This window comes from Rhea americana, unplaced genomic scaffold (assembly GCF_003343005.1).
Source record: "Rhea americana isolate MKP2758 unplaced genomic scaffold, rheAme1 scaffold_92, whole genome shotgun sequence".
NCBI classification, from domain to species: Eukaryota; Metazoa; Chordata; class Aves; order Rheiformes; family Rheidae; genus Rhea; species Rhea americana.
In genome coordinates this window covers 1805450-1813991 of record NW_028187111.1, presented here as the reverse complement: position 1 = coordinate 1813991, position 8542 = coordinate 1805450, and the positions used below count along the sequence as shown (strand labels likewise).

Genomic DNA, 8542 nt, shown 5'->3' with positions numbered 1-8542 from the left:
AAACATTTGCTGGTCCACAGGAAGAGTTTGTTGCATTAAGTAATTTATGGGGTGCTAAGAAGTTCCTTAAGCTATTATTAAAAACATACAAAATCTTCCCTGGTTAGAATTCTAGTAACTCAGGCTTCTAACTAAGCAGAACTGATAGGGCAGGCCTTTTGATGTTTAATGAGTTCTGAAGCAGATGTGAGACGTGATAGACAGGGGAGCCGGGGTGATTTAGTGCTCATGAAACAAAATGATGAGATCCCCTCCTGAAAAAGAAAATGTAGCTAAAAAGGACATTTTTTTTTCTTTCTTTCTCGGCCCATGTGTTTTTGATTTCCTCACCCCGTGCCTCTCAGTGCTGGCTCGTTTCCATTCAAACACACACTGAACACTGAAAACTAATTAGCCTTGGATRCAGCCACAGGAAGTTAGCCTGCCAAGTCCCCTTTCCCCCACAATTCCTCAACTTTCTCAGCTTGCCTCAGGCCAAGGGCCTTGCACTGGGCCTCTCTGTGTAGGTTGCCAGGTCTAATTTTACAATTTCCCTTCACCTTATCAAGTGTGCCCCAGGTCCAACAAGGGGGAAAGGATCAGAGCCAATGTTGTGTTGTGGGCCCTTCTCCCCCACACCCAGTCCCCACCCACCTCTTCTCTTTTCTGCATCAATTTTGGGAGTCTTGCTCATATCTAGTTTCAGTGTTGACTTGTTAATCTGACCTTTGCTAATGCTTTCTAAAGAAACTGAAGAGAACTTCACCATCTTGTAAAACTTGAAAGTCCCTCCTCTCCAAGACTTTTCTTCAAGGTTAACAAATTTTCCTGAGAGCCAGAGGACTACAGGTGTCAACCATTTTCAAGCATGCCATTTCAAAGCAGAGCCTGCCACAGTCCCAATGCAAGAAGACAGAGTCTGATTAGAAGAAAGCAGCAGTCTGGATGCCAACCTACATTGGGCAGAGTCCTGGTATGTACAACTTACTAGAAAATACCAGTGTGGTTAGGAAGTTATGGTGAAAGAGAGTCTAGAAGCAGGTTGGGGTTTTGTTCTTAATTCCTATGCTCACCTGCTATGTGACTTTGAACAAAAGTCACTTCAGCTCTTGATGTTCATTTCTAAGCTGGTGGTAATGTTGTGACATATACGGTGTAGAGTACTTTGAGCTTTGTGGATGAAGGGTACTAAGGTAAGTGTCAAATGTTACCAAATCTCAGAGGAGAGRGGCAAAGAAGGAAAAACACTGATCAGTTGAACTCCTTTCTTCATCCATCTGTGGTATAGAAAAGTGGGAATTGATGGACTTGTTAGACTGTTGTCCATCCAGTCCAGTGTCCAGACTCACACATGATCTGGAACAAAGCCCTTCAGAAGACAACTTAAGAAGCCTGCGATATGATGGGTGACAGAAGGGAARTGGTTAATTTGACCTTGCTGTTTAGTGCCATTCAGAACTCCAAGAGTTAGAAAGCAGCTTAAGTCCCCAAGTACAAAATGTTTGTTGCTATTCCCTGTGACAACTGCAGATGTTCTTGAGAGCCATGTAAATATCCAGTCTTTTTTAAAAAATTATTGTYGGATTTTGAACCTTGTCAGTTTTCTGTAGCAATGAGCTCTCAAATGTAATTTCATACTGTGTGAGCAAAATCCTTTTTTCATTGATATACACGGTGAATATGTTGGGAAACCCATGCTACCGCTGCTGGTACTGTGCCTGCCCTGTAGACAATAAACAGCAAACTCCAGCATGCATTGCTAGGAGAAGGAGGTCATCTGCGAACCATCTCTAAATAGACTCAGCACTTGAAAATGACCTAACGGAAAATATTAGGTACAGTGCTAGGAAGASCTGCCATAGAAAAGGAATAAGATCTTATTCTTGTTTTGCTGTCCCTCYGCTGCAAGACTAGAGAAGAGTTTCATATGAGTTTTGGAGCTCAGTTCCATTTTAAAACACATTTACAATCTTAACTTTGATTTACTTGAATGTTTGTTCTGTGAAATAGACAGTGGCACCTGATTTACCCAAGTGTAGAACTGCTCCCACAGCCAGGTTCTTTTATGAAATATCTTTTATGATGTTTTATTTAAGATTGCATATGTGTTAGTCAAACACAGCCTAGTTACAGAGCAATGATTTCATTGTGCAGACGGCACTTACGCTGTTCTGGAGAAGAGATCAGATGTGAGTGTGAAAATGTGATGTTCTAGACTCCATTTTGGACCATGAATAAGTGTGTGGCTTAGAGTATATGAGTAGCCCAGTAAGATGAAAGGGATTAGTCTGGTAACTGCCATAAGGTTTATGCTTAAGTAACTTACTAACTTAGGCAGGTTATAAGATTCTTAGGAGAAAAATTCTTCTGTGGGTAGAGACAGTCCTTTTTATCTGAACAATGACAGACATTTCAGTGACGTCGGTGGCATTTGTAGCATAAGCTTTGTGGGGTGGTCTGTTATTTCCTCCTTATTTGGCACAACTAGCCCCTGGYCTGTTTGGTCTGTGCTTACTGCAACTCTAACAGATGCACGTTTAGCAGGATTGCTGAACTTAGCCCATAACCTGGACTAACTTCTATCATCTCCCTCTGGCTCCTATTTTTACCTCTTAGAGTACTTGTAAGAAAATAGCCTCTTAGTTTTGATCTTTGACAGTGTGTCATGAATCCAGTCTAAGACTATCACATCACAATTCACTGCTCGGAAGAAATCTGTGATTTCCTGTGAGAACTAAACAGGCAGCACAGGTAAAACTTAAAAAACAGYAGTGGCCAAATGAGTCTTTTATGCAAATATCCCTATTTCTTTAAACAAGAGGAGAGCAACAGAGAAAATGAAATGTTCTATTAAAATTATTTCTGCCTGACTCTTGTTTTGAAAATTTCTGAACGGTATTACAGAATATARTGATCTACAGTTCTGTAACTATTTCACACATGTGTTACATCTAGTTTTCTAGCATGTATGCTTCTAGTTCAGCTAATTCTTTGGAACTCTTCATTTGTCCTGAAGAACAAAAGGAAGAAAAAAAAAATCTAGTGCAAGATATTGGCTTCATTTGTATCTGTGAAGTCAAAGAAGAACTTACATTTTACTAGAGTCGTCACAAAATGAGTCCATGAGACTGTTCTCAGAGTTGTGACATAGCTAGCTCTATTTGCAGTCAGATAGAAAATGCTTCCAGCCAAACTGAGCTTCAACCAAAAAAAAACATCAAAAGAGAGAATTCTTACTTTACCTCAAAAATAATCTCCTTTTCTCTAAGTTGATCACATACTCCTCTAAAAACCTAAGCCTAAAATTTTAGAGTGTCATTTCTGGGCTTAAGCCCTTTGGGGCCAGGATTTTTTAGCTCTTGACACTTGTCCAATTTTTTTTTTCATTCTATGTTCTAGGCTTTTAAATGGAAAGGTTAAAAATATTGTGTACACCCTTCTCTTTCCTAATACAGACTTAATGAGGCAGGGCTAAGACAACAGACCAAGTCATCTGATGCATCTGCTGCTGCATAGTTACTTGAAACCTCCACAGCGTGACTGGATAAGCTCAGATCTGTAAAATGCAGCTTTTCTTTCTCTGCCTACAGTTTGTTGGTGCTGGCTTGTACTCAGAATTCTGGAAGAGCATCAAATGTTATCCTGACACCCACCTGTCTGAAAAGAGGGTACAATCGGGTAGCTACATGGCTCAGTCTTCACTTTGCAAACTGTTGTGTCCCTGAAGCCTACATGGTCAGAATAACACCTCCCCCCCCCCAAGATTTCTTGCTTAGATAAGTAATCATACCCTTAAAAAAATCCTGATCCCAATTCTAAATGTGGCATAGTCCTTACTGGAGAGGGAAGTAAGGACAGAATTCGTGAGATCCTATTCAAAATCAAACTCCAATTTGAAATTCAAATTCCAATTGTGAATAGCCACAAGAAGATTTTCATAAAATTAACCTGCTGCAGTTAGTTCTCTATTTTGAATTACTTTTATCCACTTCTGAGAGGAAATCATGTGAGGCTTGTTTGACACTAAAATCCTTAATTTAACTCTCCTGTCAAAATTCTCTTTAGAAATTCTTACATTTCTAAAGTTATTGTTTCAGCTTCAGTCTGTCTGATTTTGGTAATTCTGTACAGGAGAAATACAAATGTAGCAATTGGTGGCTGCCTGAGCCTGGTGAAGAACTTCAGTAGAGTGGCATATGGTCAGATTTGAGGAAATAAGATCTGATTCTTTCTTGATGGAAAGAAGGATCAGATTTTATCATGTGGGAGAAGCTGATCTCTCATCACTGAATTTGTGATAAGCAGTACTCTCCCCTTTGTTAAACAGACCGGAATATACAGGATCTTCATGATCCTTCTGTTTGGTCTTCCAGATCAGTCTAGCTTCCTTCAGGGTCCTTGCTATCTAATACAGAAGAGAATGATCTATAAAGCTGTTTCTCTGCAAAGTGGATTTGTGCAAGATAATAGCATAAAAATGCTTTCAAATTGCTGTGGCTGGATGTCTGATTCTTAGCTTTCCTCTGTCTTTCTGTTTATTTGCTAAAGTTGGTTGGAAAATGTGAATTTTATTCGACTTGGACATTTTCACAGGGAATTCGGGGTTTTTTTTCCAGTAAAAACCCAACGTGTCCCCAGAAAGCATGTATATGTCAAATGAATACTTTCAGTGTAAATGAGTTTGGTCCCTAAGTATTTTTGGAATCTCTGAAAAATAGTTTGTAGTGTATAAAATCTGGTAGAACCAATATAGCTAGTCTTATCTTGAGTGATGGTGTATTATCCAGGTAGTGTTGGCTTTATCGTGGAGAGACTGTGGACTCTGACGTGGTTCTCCTTTCCCAAACCCACTGCATAYCTCATCTGTCAAGAATGCTGCTTGTTGCACAGGTTCTTGGTGCACGATGGGACTCCTAGATCAAGTCCCACTTGCTCTTCAGAGCAGGCCGTTTCTSATGCTGTGTGTGTTTCTGACACTGCAATGCAGTTATGGTTATGTGGCTGTGTTATGTCAGCTCCTCCGCCCATCTTCCCTGCGTTTGGAACTTTAAGACAAGTTTGGAGCTTAGAAGACAACAATATCCTGCGGGTAGTGTTATCAACAGGAACTTTTGGGGCACCATACTGGACTCTATACTGAAAACATTTTAAAAAGAGCAAATGCATCTGATACCTGATATCCTATGGTCACGTCTTGAATATTTGGCAGATTTTGGACACATACCAGTCACAAACACACAACTACACAGAGCAAAACATGGCAGATGGGAACTACTGAGAGAGAAGCTTTTAAGTTGCCATACAAAAAGCACATAAATAAAACTGGTATCTCTTGTGAATGTGAAATTACCCATCCCTACACTGGCTGTGGAAAACAGACTTATGTTGCAGCTGATCTCCTGAATAAATCCCTAATGTCACTGTAATCTTGGATTCTTATTTCTGAAAAGTTGTCTACCTCTATATAAAGTATACCCATATCCATATAAAAATGACTTTTTATTTTTGAAACAAGTGAAATAATTTAGCACAAACTAGAAAATAACTTCCAAATGCCCTCTTTCGCCAGCACTCTTCTGAGAACATATGGGGAGGATAACACATACTTTTCTTACAAAGCAAATGAAAATGTCATTGTTTTCCCCAAATGGATTTGAAAAATAGATTTTGAAAAAGTTTCATCTTTGAGATCAACCCCTCCCATGTCAATACATCATATGAGAAACTAGTCACCTCTGCAGAGACATTTATTGGTTTCCATCATGCTGCATCGTTTAAGGGATGAGACAGCATGCTCTGCAGAATACAGAACTTCCTCTCCTCTTTAGTTTAATTGCATTTATGTTCTTAATATTACATACCTTTAAAGGCATGTTATAAATATTGTTCTTTGTAATAGATCATGTCTATAATTTATACAGCATTGTCACTTTGACAGCCTCCTCAAAAAAAAAAAAAAAAAAAAAAAGCAAAACATAGGAAATTAAAATAAAGGAAGCCAATCTACTCTTTGAAAGACATTTTGCTTTGTTTTGCAAAAGTCTATCTGATGCACTTTGAACAATATGATTCTTGTGCAAAGTCAGTTTGGAAATGTTTGATTAAAAACACTGAAATTCTTTAAAGTGACAAAATATATTTATGGAATTTTTCTCCGATGAGTCTGTGGTTTCATATCCTTGCTTTCATTTTATTATTATAAATTTAAGATGAAACAATGGCTGATTCCTACAGATCGAAGTAACCAGATTAACAATAGTGGGGAATGCCACACTATTTGCCATGTAGACAAATGTGAAGATAGCTTAATTCCATGAGTTTTACATGCTTCAGCAAGAAAAATGGGTGGAAAGGAGGGAAATGTTTTGGATAACTTCACATCTATCTATGGACCAGAACCAGATCATCAAATCTGGCTCTCACAGATTTGGTACTCAAACCCTTGCACATTAACTTTGGTTTCAAATCAGGAGACTGATATCATGGATTCTGCTACATCTGAAATTGCACACAAAGAGTGTAGAAGACTATTTTGATCAGTCAGCCTGAACCTCGTCTAAACCACAGGTGCAGATGTTTGTCCTCTCTCGGTTTGCTCCAGCAAGTTTAACAGTTAGACTACTTTGACAGAGTAGGGACACAAGTCCAAGCACAAACAGAATGATTGCAACCTTGCAATCTGGCCTAGAGTACATGTTCCCCTTTGTTTTTGCTTATTAAATGATAACTACGCAAACYGCCACCTGTGTCAAAGTAAAAGCATATGAACACAGTCTCACTGTTGATTCTCTCTGAGTCTCATGTGGCTAATCCCAAAGTGACTTTCACTTTGAATTTTAATAATGAGTGGAAACAAATATCTAGGATTTTTTTAACATAACCTAAAACTTAGCGTATGAAAAGTTTGGGGAATCTACTTTTCTGCAGAGCAAAAGTTCTATTTTTTTTGACATTTTCACCTAAAACAAACCATTTCAACATCTCTGAATTATGTATGTTTTCCTCAGATTATTTTGAACCATATTTCATTATTAAAATAGGTTTCTATATTGCATTATGTACCTGTAGTCCTAGTTCTTGTTCTTTCTTCAGAGCAAGGATCTCTGGCTGGGCACCATCTTTCCATAACATACCCAGTATTGTGATTGCCAGGACAAACTTCCCCAGAAAAAAGAGCACTATGAGTGGTGTATTGAAATAGATCTTACAATGGTTCCAGTAATGTACAAAAAGTAAGAAAGTGCTGACATCTTTTGATGATGAAGCAGAGTTGGGGACATCACTGATGCAGAAAGAGTCAGGATTCACACAGGAAAAAGCAGATGGCCTTCAAWGTTAACGTACAGAAAGAGGAGGACGATGTTGTTTGCTTCAGAACAAGGAGAAGAGAACTGGAGGTTTTTTTAGTAAGTTGCAAAATGTTTGTGAGTTGCCAGTGTGATAACACCACGGGGAAAAGAAATGTGATCCTACGTTGTATCAAARTATTTCTAACAGAGGTTGAATTTACTATAATTGGATAAGAGTTTAGTGAGAACGCAGTTTGCACTCAGGAAAGATAAACTGGAAGTAAAAGTGCAGAGAACACCTGCTGGAGTGATTGGGGATAGGATGCCTGTCTTATTTATAGAGACTACGACAATTTGTCTAGTTTAACTCATGCAAGAGAAGACTGGGAGTAAGATACTAATGTTCTCTATATCTATTTTGGGGCCAAGTGGCTGGGGTAAGGGAGAGCAATGTAAGCTGAGTGACATCCCTGGCATGAGAACAAATGGCTCTGAGCAAGCTGGGAATTAGAAGAGTGAGGAAAAGCATCAGTAGGGAATAATGGAAACTGGAAGCTGAACACACTTTAGGATGGGGCTGAGAAGTATGTGAAGAGGATTACATGATCTGATTGCCTGCTTTGGTGACTCTTTTAGAGAATATAATCTTTCACTGGATGCCAGCCCTTAGAAGAAAAGTGAGCTAAAATAGAGTTCCTGTTAGGCATGAGTAAAAACAATTTGTATAAGTGTTTGTGTCTCAACTGCTTTGAAATTTGAGATGTTATGTCAAATTGAAATTTATTTATTTACTCCCCCCCCAGATTAATCTAAAGTGAACTAGTTTTTCATGCTTTTCTCTATAGAAAATTGATTCTTCTGGTAGAATCAAAATTTTCTATGGAAAGATTGGTGTTTGCTGGAATCAGCACATGATACCTAAGAAAGATCCCTGAATGGCTGTAATGTTAAACCCTTAATTCCACTTCTGTATTTGGTTCAGAAGGATAAAAAGTCTGCTCATGGATCAATCACCCAGTTTGTGCCAGTGGTCCATCTGAACCTTTTGAAGGATGGGGATTATGCCTGTTGCATCTCTGGGATATTTCTGTCTGGTTTCAGTCACACAGGATGTCTCCACAGGTTTACCAGCGTCTGGGTAAAAAACTTCCATTTTGTGTTCTCCATATGGCTCTGGAGTGCTGTCTAGCACATGACATCATCTAAATGCCCATATTCCTGGCTCTCCCCTCAAAAGACAAAACAATTAGGGAAAAAATAAACCAAATCTCCTC

General features: G+C 38.8%; 1 protein-coding gene across 2 annotated transcripts in view; it reads left to right on the top strand.

The window, feature by feature from the left end:
- The first annotated feature begins 568 nt into the window (after positions 1-568).
- The window catches only part of HAO2 (hydroxyacid oxidase 2), a 55414-nt gene continuing 47440 nt past the window's right edge, over positions 569-8542 (top strand). For both annotated transcript variants that reach the window (XM_085324653.1, XM_085324652.1), the window contains exon 1: positions 569-952. The gene's annotated coding sequence lies outside the window, so the exon portion shown is untranslated. The remainder of the gene's footprint in view (positions 953-8542) is intronic.